We start from the raw sequence: 12,093 nt of genomic DNA on the forward strand, positions 1-12,093 counted from the left end.
GGCTTTCGACAGTGCCACAAGCAGTTATGGGTGGCGGCCAAAAATGACAGAAACAAAGGGGGAGAAGGGAGATCTGGAGGGGACTAGAGAGGGAGGTTATGTTGGGGCAAAAACTAACATGGGGTGGCTTGATAGGTGGTGCTAGGCCGTGCTGTGGGCTATGCCGCAGTGGTGAGTGGTGGACGACAACAGAACAAAGGAATCAAGAGGGAGAAATTGAGAGAGAGATAGGCTGACGATGAGAGAGTGAGGGCCTGAGGGAGATGAAGGGGTGGTCATGGCATGGTGTGGTGGCGGAGGTGGCTCGTGGTGGCATGCATGATTAGAGTTTCTGGGCAATTAATATAGGGCCTACATCTTGGGATTCCGAATTTAAATCCTATGGTGGAGATTAAACATGAAGAAATAAACTAAACTAAACAAGTAGGAAAATGAAATAGAAATGCAATGGGGCTAAATCTAAAATTCAACTTAGTTTTATTAGTCCAAAAATAATACTTTTTATCATCAATTAAATTGATTAGTTTTAGTAAATATTTCTTAGCAGAAATAAAATTATCTACATGAGTTTTTGACATAAAATAAAATGATGAATATTGAATAATATTCCTAAAGAAATATCATCATTTAAATAAAATAATTTTTTAAAACTTTATTATTTTCGAGGCTCCAAAAATTAAAGAGGCTTACTTTAAAAATTAGGCTTGGTTCAATGACTGTAAAATACCCCATTAAAATCAATTTTGGACTCAAAAAAATATCTAGAAGATCTTAAAACGCTAGGCTCCATTTAAAAATCATCCACTAAATTTAAAAATAAATATTTAAGATTTAAAATGTAAAGGTGAGACTCGTGACCAATCGAGAGGAAAATGAGCGGTTGGTCACATGGGGCCTAAAGACACTCTACTGCCTATACTTCTAAAGCTTGAGATATACCAAATTTCCCACTTCGAATTCATGTTTGATATGGTACTTATCATATTATTTTTTCATTACTTCTGGTGCTGCCTGTAAATTTCTCTTCAATAACATTAAGATCTATTCCCTTGACCTCAAATGTGAATCTGTGATGCCCCCAAATCCCCACGCCCGAACACGGGGAAATTGAGATGTCCGGATGGTGACAACCCGGGTCACCATCCCATCGACGGGTGCCGAGTGTGTGCAAGGCAACATATGTGTACAGAGAAACATGCAGCGGATAACGAAAGTCGTAACTAAGTACCAGAATTTTTTCTTAACGTAATACAAGCTGTTTAAAACATACATAGATAAAATATTACAAAACACAAATACAGTTTTGACAAATATAAAACACCACATCAGCAGCCCGGCGGAGCCGCATCCTCGGGCTCAGCCTCCTCCTCTTCGTCCTCTAACTCTGCACCAAAGGCTACGAAACCAAAAATAGTACCGCAGGTAAGTAAAACCCAAACACTACTAGATAAAAACACATAAAACTCAAACAAGATGCATGATACATGCCCAATGCACAAAGCCCATAAAACACAAGTTTTCCACACACGCCAAAAACCCATTTGGCCCAAAAACACATCCTTTCCGAAAAACACGCCAAAAGTCACATTTGGCCGCCAAAAGTCCATTTGGCCCAATATCTCGCCAGAAGTCCATCCGGCCCAATATCTCGCCAGAAGTCCATCTGGCCCACGCCAAAAGTCCCATTTGGCCTCACAAACCATTATCCAATTTTAACCGCGTGCACCATGACCTCCCCTAGGGGTCATCCGCACACCCTGGCTCCAGTGCCACACCGCAGAGTACCACCGCGCGTGTGACACCTAACAAGCGATGCCCAGTTCCGTGCCCCGCGCGTGCATAGCCAAGCATCCTCTAGCCCTCGCCAGCGAAGGGCCACGGAGTCGGTGAGTAGGGCGATGCCCGGTTCCGCGCCCGGCGCGTTCGTAGCCAAGCATCCCCTAGCCCCACTCCCGTCATCGCTCTCGACAACTCAGGGGACATCACTCAGTTTATTCCGCTCCCGAGTGACCAGAGGAGCTCCACCGAGATAATAACCCATCCCGGCTTGGGCTCGTGATACACACGCACCCGTAAAACCACTCACGCCAATACACAGGCTTTTCACACAATTCCACAAACACACGTCCATGCACCATGAAATGCCATAACAATGCATAATAAAATAAACCAACAATCATAAATCAAATAAACAGGCAACTCCGTCCTCCATCCATCCGACCCCCGAAACTCCTTGGACTCAGTCCGGAATCAACAACCAACAACAGTAAATAATTGAATGAGCAGTATATATTAAAATCTGAAAATAGGGTTTGGAAAATACTTACAGCGCTATATGGCAATTTTAGAAAACAAGCGGCGTTGCAAACGGCGGAAAAACAGCAACGTCACAGTGAAAATTCACTGTGGCCGTGGGTTTGAAAAACCCACTTTTGAACGGGGACAAACTAGGACACGAGATTGATAGGGAATGGTCTAGGGATGGTTGTGAAGCTATTGGAAGTGGTGGTTGGCCGTGGGTGGCGGCGGAATCGCCAGAAATGGCCGGATTACCCAAAACGGAAAGCTAGCTCGTAGGAACTGTTCCAGTGGTTGTTGGAGGCCGGAAATGGGTGGGTTAGGACAACAAGGGACCGGTGATGAAGTGGTGAAGAAATGGTGGCCGGAGGTGGAGCGACGACGGCGGATCGGAGCAAAATCCGTGCGCCCTTCTTGGAGCTTTTCCGGCCAAACGGCCGGCCGGTTGGGGGTGGGCTTTGGAGGGGTGGTGCACCGGAGGGAGGGGAAAAGAATGGGACCGGTGGGGGGTCAAACGGTGGCCGGACGGCGGCGGTCTGGGCTGTTGAAGGGACGTCCGGCGTGAGGGAGAGGGAGGAGAGAGAGAGAGCTCGGGGGGGGTTCGGACGCGGGGAAGAAAGAAAAGAAAAAAAGAAAAAGAAGAAAAAAAAAGAAAAAGAAAGGAAAAAGAAGAGAAGGGAAAAAGAGAAAAGGAAAAAGAGAAAAAGGAAAAAGATGTAAAAAGAAATGAGGTCCAATCCTCACTCCGGGAAAACGAAACAAACCGCCGAAAATGATTAAAACCACAAAACAACTAAAAGAAATAAAACACAACCTCAAATAAATTAAATTAAATTAAAAACCAATTTTAAAACGCAAATAAATTAAAATAATAAACTAATATATTAATTAAAATAAAAACAATTATTTCAGCGAAAATACACTCAAAAGCGGGTCATCACATCCTCCCCTCCTTAAAAACAATTTCGTCCTCGAAATTGCAAATCAACCACCAACTTAAAGCAAGCCACATAAACGCTCATAAACCAACTGAGATCAAGATTAAAACACATACCTTCCTTATTCGAACAAATACGGGTACTGCTCCCTCATGTCCGCTGCTCGCTCCCAAGAGAAGTCTTGTGCTAACGGATCTCCCCAAGCCACTTTAACCAAAGGTATCGTCTTGGACCTCAACTGTTGCTCCTTCCAATCCAAAATGTGCGACGGAACAACTTCGTAAGTGAGATCCATTTGCAACTGAATACCTGCTGGGTCGACGAAACGTGGCTCTTGCTGTCCAAAGCTCTTCTTCAGGGATGATACGTGGAAGACATCATGAACATCTCCAAAATAATCCGGCAAAGCAACTCTATAGGCGACGGACCCTACTCTCTCCAGAATCTGAAAAGGGCCGACGTACCTCGGATCTAGTTTCCTCCTCTTACCAAAACGCTTAACACCTCTCATGGGAGAGACTTTAAGATAAACCCAATCACCAACTTCAAATGACAATTCTCTCCTCCTGGTATCAGCGTAGCTTTTCTGGCGACTCTGAGCTGCCGCCATTTTATCTCTAATGATCCGAACTTGGCTTTGCATTTCTTGAATTATTTCAGGTCCAATTACCCTACTCTCCCCAACTTCATCCCAACACAAGGGCGACCTACACTTTCTCCCATAAAGGGCTTCATAGGGAGCCATCTGAATGGTCGCATGGTAGCTATTATTGTAGGCAAACTCAATGAGCGGCATATGATTTTCCCAACTCCCTTGGAATTCTAGGACACATGCTCGCAACATGTCTTCCAGGGTCTGAATGGTACGCTCTGACTGGCCGTCTGTCTGCGGGTGATAAGTAGTACTGAACTTCAACTTAGTACCCAAAGCTGCCTGCAAACTCTTCCAGAACTGCGACGTAAACCTCGGGTCTCGATCCGACACTATACTCTTTGGTACGCCGTGTAGTCGCACTATCTCTTTGACATACAAACGGGTCAACTTACCCAAAGAGTCGGTGTTGTTAACAGGCAGAAAATGAGCACTCTTCGTTAACCGGTCCACAATCACCCAAACAGAATTCTTCCCACTAGGCGTTCTCGGCAAACCCACCACGAAGTCCATCGTGATATCATCCCATTTCCACTCAGGAATAGGGAGGGGTTGGAGCATACCTGCAGGTCTCTGATGCTCGGCCTTCACCTGACGGCACGTGTGGCATTTCTCCACATATAAGGCAACGTCCTTCTTCATTCCATCCCACCAGAAAGTTTTCTTCAAGTCTCGATACATCTTTGTACTGCCGGGATGAACTGAATACGGGGCCGCATGAGCTTCCGCCATGATCCGTTCTTTGAAATCTGAGTCCTTTGGGACCACTCTGCGATCTCGGAACCGAAGTATCCCATCACTATCCATGCTATAGTGCAACGACCCTCGAGATTTTCGGACTCTTTTCCTGATGTTCAGCAGCTTTGGATCCTTTCTTTGGAGAGCTTTCAATTCTTCAAAATCAGTTACCCGAATATCAAGAACTGAAGACAAAATCTCCACTTGCTGCGAACTCTCTATAAAGAGCCTTCTCATCCCACAAAGCAACGATTCCAATTCTGACGACTCGGCTTCATCTTCCAAATGAGACTTCCGGCTCAAAGCATCAGCAACTATATTAGCCTTCCCCGGGTGGTACTTGATCTCACACTGATAGTCACTGATTAGCTCCAGCCAACGACTTTGCCTCATATTCAGATTTTTCTGAGAAAACAAATGCTTCAAGCTCTTATGATCAGTAAATACCTCGCAAGCTTCCCCATACAAGAAATGCTGCCAGATCTTAAGGGCAAAAACAATCGCAGCCAATTCTAGATCATGCGTCGGATAATTCTTTTCATGGTCCTTTAGCTGACGAGATGCATAGGCTACAACCCGTCCTTCCTGCATAAGGACACAACCCAAACCAAACTTAGACGCATCACTGAAGACTACGAATGGCTTATGCGGTTCTGGGAGTGCTAACACTGGTGCCGTTGTCAACCTGTTCTTCAATTCCTGGAAGCTTCTCTCACATTTCTCTGACCAAACAAATTCTGTATTCTTCCGAGTCAAAGTTGTGAGAGGTCCGGATAGGCGAGCAAAACCCTCTACAAATCTTCGGTAATAACCGGCGAGCCCCAAGAAACTCCGAATCTCGCGCACTGTAATCGGGCGCTGCCATGACAATATGGCTTCTACCTTACTAGGATCAACTGCCACTCCGCCCCGGGAAATTACATGCCCAAGAAATTTAACCTCTTCCAACCAGAACTCACACTTGCTGAGCTTGGCGTATAGCTGGTGTTCTCTCAAACTCTCAAGTACCAGACTAAGATGATACACATGCTCTTCAACATCTCGGGAATAAATTAGTATATCATCAATAAATACTACCACAAAGGAATCCAGGTAAGGTTGAAACACCCTATTCATTAAATCCATGAAGGCAGCAGGGGCATTAGCTAACCCAAACGGCATCACCTTAAATTCATAATGCCCATACCTCGACCTGAAAGCAGTTTTAGGCACATCCTGGTCTCTGATTCTCAGCTGGTAGTATCCCGACCTCAGATCAATCTTAGAGAATACGGCTGCTCCTTGAAGCTGGTCAAACAAATCATCAATCCGCGGGAGAGGGTATTTATTTTTGATGGTCACCTTATTCAATTCCCGATAGTCAATGCACATACGGAGGGTTCCATCTTTCTTCTTAACAAATAAAACTGGTGCACCCCACGGCGACGTACTAGGCTGAATAAATCCCTTCTCTACTAACTCTTGCAACTGAGTCTTCAACTCTTTCAATTTAGCCGGTGCCATGCGATAAGGAGCTTTATGCACAGGAGCCGCTCCAGGTTCCAAGTCTATAACAAACTCCATCTCCCGAACAGGAGGTAGTCCGGGCAAGTCATCCACAAACACATCGGGGAATTCTTCCACAACTAGAATGTCTGCCAAAGACTTCTTCTCAGACGGCGTGGACACCATCTGCACCAAGAATGCATCCGCTCCCCATGCAATCTCTCGTCTTGCCTGAATCGCCGATATAATTATCGGTTTCTCTTTTAATCTACTCCCCACAAATTCTAGACAATCACCATCTGGAAGCTGAAAGCTAATTATCCGACTTCTGCAATTAATACTCGCAGAATATCGGTATAGCCAATCCATCCCGAGGATGATATCAAAACCCAACAGATTGAACACCACCAAATCAGCATCCAAGAATCTTCCCTCAAAATTTAACGGGCATCCCAAAGCAACCTTGGAACACCACACCATCTCGCCATCGGGTAGAGCCACTACCATAGACTTCGGCAACGGTTCCGTGACCAAGTTACACACCCGAGCAAACGTGGAAGACACAAACGATCGTGAAGCACCGGAATCAAACAAAGTACAAGCATAAAACTCATACAAACGAACTCTTCCTGAACCAAACACACAACCCATGAAATCCAAAAAAAAAACAACGAAGAAACCAAATGCACCAAAAATTAAATCCAACTTAAAAATTAAATTAATCCATACCTGTGATTACTCCAGCATCATGGGTCACTGGTGCCTCATCATCCACCTCTCCGGGTGTGACAGCATAAACCCGGGCTTGCACTGCTTGTCTCGGGTTGGTCCTTCTACCGTGTCTACCTCCACGGCTTCCTTGAACTCTGACGGGGCAATCCCGAGCAATATGTCCCACTTGGCCGCACCGATAACACTAGGGTCCGCTACTCGTCCGACACTCGCCCTCATGAGCTCTATTACAAGCTCCACAAACAGGCACACGTCCTCCCATGCGAACACTTGAGGATGCTTGAGGTCGAGTTCCGGTCCGCTGAACAAACTTCTGAGGCGAACCCGAGCTGCTTCCTTCACCAGAAAAACTCCGCCTCTTTTGCCCTGGAGGGGAGCCCATACTCAGATTATTTTCCCGCTCTATAAGGGTGGCCACATCCACTAACTCCTGAAAAGTGGATATCTGATGGCTGACCACCATACGGCGTATGTCATGACGCAGCCCCTCCTGGAAACAATCTGCTCGCATCTCCTCAGTGGCGACAATGTCAGGAGCAAACCGCTCAAGTTCTATGAACCTCCGGGCGTACAGCTCCACTGTCGCGCCCCCTTGGACCAGATTGGAGAACTCTCTTGCCTTTTGCTTCCTTACCAATGCAGGAAAGAAGCGGTCATTGAACTCCTTCTTGAAACGCTGCCAGGTCACCGCAGCGAAAGATCCCAGTTCAGATTCCAACAGCACTCTCTTGGTATCCCACCAATCAGAAGCGGTACCTTGCAAGAGATAGCTGGCGTAAAGTACTTGCTGTGCCTCAGTGCACCCACACACCTCAAAAGTCTTCTCCAGATCTTTGATCCATTTTCCAGCCTGAAGTGGATCCTCATTTCCAGTGAAGTGTGGAGTCCTATGCGCCAGGAAGCGCTCATAGGTGCATCCGGCTTGCACCATGCTACTGGACCCTCCTGGATACATCCAAGGCCCTCCCTGATATGGCCAGGGACCTCCTGGTTGTGGCCAATACCCTCCTTGTTGCGGACAAGGCTCTCCTGACGGTGGATAAGGCCCTCCTGATGGTGGGCAAGGCCCTCCTGATGGTGGCCAAGGACCTCCTTGTGGTGGCCAAGGTCCTTGTGGTGGCCAAGGCCCTGCCTGTTGAGACCTCGCACTCTGTTGCATAAACTCCGTCATCTGCTGAATTGCTTCGGCTATGGAGTCATCCCTGGAGGTATTGTCCTGTGGTTCCTGAGTATTTTTCCTTGGTCTCCCTGGTCTCCCCATATTTCTGTCACAACACCACTCTTGACCCTCCTTTAAGAAAACAAATAAAACCATCATAAAACCAACAAAAACAAAACAGCACCACACAGCAAGAAATAAAAGAAACTAGCATGCCGAAACATAACTAAATAAATAAAAACAAGCAAACAAGCTCACACAAATAAAACAAATAAAACAACTATACTTAACATAATTTTCAAAACACAACTTTAAAAACATTCTGGTACTACCTACGGGACATGTGGTTTTACCCAGAGCCAAACCGCTCTGATACCACCTGTGACGCCCCCAAATCCCCACGCCCGAACACGGGGAAATTGAGACGTCCGGATGGTGACAACCCGGGTCACCATCCCATCGACGGGTGCCGAGTGTGTGCAAGGCAACATATGTGTACAGAGAAACACGCAGCGGATAACGAAAGTCGTAACTAAGTACCAGAATTTTTTCTTAACGTAATACAAGCTGTTTAAAACATACATAGATAAAATATTACAAAACACAAATACAGTTTTGACAAATATAAAACACCACATTAGCAGCCCGGCGGAGCCGCATCCTCGGGCTCAGCCTCCTCCTCTTCGTCCTCTAACTCTGCACCAAAGGCTACGAAACCAAAAATGGTACCGCAGGTAAGTAAAACCCAAACACTACCAGATAAAAACACATAAAACTCAAACAAGATGCATGATACATGCCCAATGCACAAAGCCCATAAAACACAAGTTTTCCACACACGCCAAAAACCCATTTGGCCCAAAAACACATCCTTTCCGAAAAACATGCCAAAAGTCACATTTGGCCGCCAAAAGTCCATTTGGCCCAATATCTCGCCAGAAGTCCATCCGGCCCAATATCTCGCCAGAAGTCCATCTGGCCCACGCCAAAAGTCCCATTTGGCCTCACAAACCATTATCCAATTTTAACCGCGTGCACCATGACCTCCCCTAGGGGTCATCCGCACACCCTGGCTCCAGTGCCACACCGCAGAGTACCACCGCGCGTGTGACACCTAACAAGCGATGCCCAGTTCCGTGCCCCGCGCGTGCATAGCCAAGCATCCTCTAGCCCTCGCCAGCGAAGGGCCACGGAGTCGGTGAGTAGGGCGATGCCCGGTTCCGCGCCCGGCGCGTTCGTAGCCAAGCATCCCCTAGCCCCGCTCCCGTCATCGCTCTCGACAACTCAGGGGACATCACTCAGTTTATTCCGCTCCCGAGTGACCAGAGGAGCTCCACCGAGATAATAACCCATCCCGGCTTGGGCTCGTGATACACACGCACCCGTAAAACCACTCACGCCAATACACAAGCTTTTCACACAATTCCACAAACACACGTGCATGCACCATGAAATGCCATAACAATGCATAATAAAATAAACCAACAATCATAAATCAAATAAACAGGCAACTCCGTCCTCCATCCATCCGACCCCCGTAACTCCTCGGACTCAGTCCAGAATCAACAACCAACAACAGTAAATAATTGAATGAGCAGTATATATTAAAATCTGAAAATAGGGTTTGGAAAATACTTACAGCGCTATATGGCAATTTTAGAAAACAAGCGGCGTTGCAAACGGTGGAAAAACAACAACGTCACAGTGAAAATTCACTGTGGCCGTGGGTTTGAAAAATCCACTTTTGAACGGGGACAAACTAGGACACGAGATTGATAGGGAATGGTCTAGGGATGGTTGTGAAGCTATTGGAAGTGGTGGTTGGCCGTGGGTGGCGGCGGAATCGCCGGAAATGGCCGGATTACCCAAAACGGAAAGCTAGCTCGTAGGAGCTGTTCCGGTGGTCGTTGGAGGCCGGAAATGGGTTGGTTAGGACGGCAAGGGACCGGTGATGAAGTGGTGAAGAAATGGTGGCCAGAGGTGGAGCGACGGCGGCGGATCGGAGCAAAATCCGTGCGCCCTTCTTGAAGCTTTTCCGGCCAAACGGCCGGCCGGTTGGGGGTGGGCTTTGGAGGGGTGGTGCACCGGAGGAAGGGGAAGAGAATGGGACCGGTGGGGGGTCAAACGGTAGCCGGACGGCGGCGGTCTGGGCTGTTGAAGGGACGTCCGGCGTGAGGGAGAGGGAGGAGAGAGAGAGAGCTCGGGGGGGGTTCGGACGCGGGGAAGAAAGAAAAGAAAAAAAGAAAAAGAAGAAAAAAAAAAGAAAAAGAAAGGAAAAAAAAGAGAAGGGAAAAAGAAAAAAGGAAAAAGAGAAAAAGGAAAAAGATATAAAAAGAAATGAGGTCTAATTCTCACTCCGGGAAAACGAAACAAACCGCCGAAAAAGATTAAAACCACAAAACAACTAAAAGAAATAAAACACAACCTCAAATAAATTAAATTAAATTAAAAACCAATTTTAAAACGCAAATAAATTAAAATAATAAAGTAATATATTAGTTAAAATAAAAACAATTATTTCAGCGAAAATACACTCAAAAGCAGATCATCACAGAATCTCTCTCTGCATTTTGAGTAGTCCCTAAAACATATTGTGAGAGTGTGAGTGGAGGAACCCTATATAAGGCTTCAAATGGGGTTAATTTGGTAGAGGAATGTGACTTACTCAAAAATGAGTAGCACAAAAGCTATCCCAAGTGCAGGAGAATGTCGTGTAATAATTAAGAATAAAATTCCTAGATCGTCTCCTCGGGAAAAGTTGTTTAAATCCAAACTCGTACTAAATGGTGCAAAGTTTCACAAATAAAAGTGGTGGTATATACAATGAATGGAATGATGCAACGGAAATAAAAAGGGCACTAGTCATAGATTATATTCATATTTTTGGATTTGTTTTAGTGTCGAAATGGAACGTAAAAGACTAATAAATTGAAATGAAGAATTAAGAATTCAAGTACTCTAAGTAATTTTAATTAATCTGAAAATTAAATAATAAAATTGAATTTAATATAAATGTAATAGGAATGCATATTTAATAGAAGTTTAAAGAAACAAGAAAAATAACTAATATAAAATAAAATAAATAGCAAATAAAATGTCCAAACTTTTAATCTAAAAATATCAAGAATACACCATAAATTTCAAATTGAAATTAAATAAAAAGTAGGGAATGAAAAAATCAACCCAAATGAACGGAGATGGAGATTGAAAGCAATGGAGGAGGCTGGACTATAGCAACAATTGGACCCCTCAAGGAGCTATGCAATGGTGCTATAGCGTGAATGAAATTGACTGTATGAAAAGAGGGTCTGCGGCATTGAATATACCCAAGAGAATAATAAGGTGCAGCTGAAAAATGTCCAAAGAGTGAATAAAATTGTTTGCTACCAAAATGCCCCCAAAATAATAAATTGCTATGTGTGGCGCTGGGTGAAAATAAAAATGGAAACATATGTGTGCCGCATCCCCTAGGTTCAATCTTCTCAATAGAAAGAAAAGTGTTGTGACCATTTTGAAGTCCAAAAACTATCATTTTAGACTAATCCGAATGCCTTTTTCTTTTTAACATTTTTGACTTTTCTCTTTTCTAATTTTTGTATTATTTGGAAATAAGAACAAAAATAAAATAAAAAGAAATAATAGAATATCAAACTTGTGTTATGCATGTAAAAAAATATTACTCAATTAAATCACAAGTTATAAAATTAAGTATAAAATCATGTTATTAACCAATTTAAATCACAACTTAAATTTATGCATTTTGACAATTTTTCCATTTAAAACCAATAATAATGTAATAAAATAAATAAATTATATTGGTTCTAAATGTATAAAATATGCAATATTTTAACTCAATTACACCCTCCTACTAGTATTTTGCTAATCCTTGAGCAAAATAGTGAAAATTTAGTTGAGATGAATATTGCATAAAGATCAAAATTCAAACAAAAGCAATCAAACACAATTCTGAATTTTCACAAAAGGTGATCCATGATTACTCAACCCCAAGAGCTATACCCACTAAGACTGTCTCAACAATCCTTCACATAGAATTAGGGGAAATGTCTCAGAACTCAGATGTGTGTGTAGTT

The sequence above is a fragment of the Carya illinoinensis genome, chromosome 12 (assembly GCF_018687715.1).
Source record: "Carya illinoinensis cultivar Pawnee chromosome 12, C.illinoinensisPawnee_v1, whole genome shotgun sequence".
In the NCBI taxonomy this organism is placed as follows: Eukaryota; Viridiplantae; Streptophyta; class Magnoliopsida; order Fagales; family Juglandaceae; genus Carya; species Carya illinoinensis.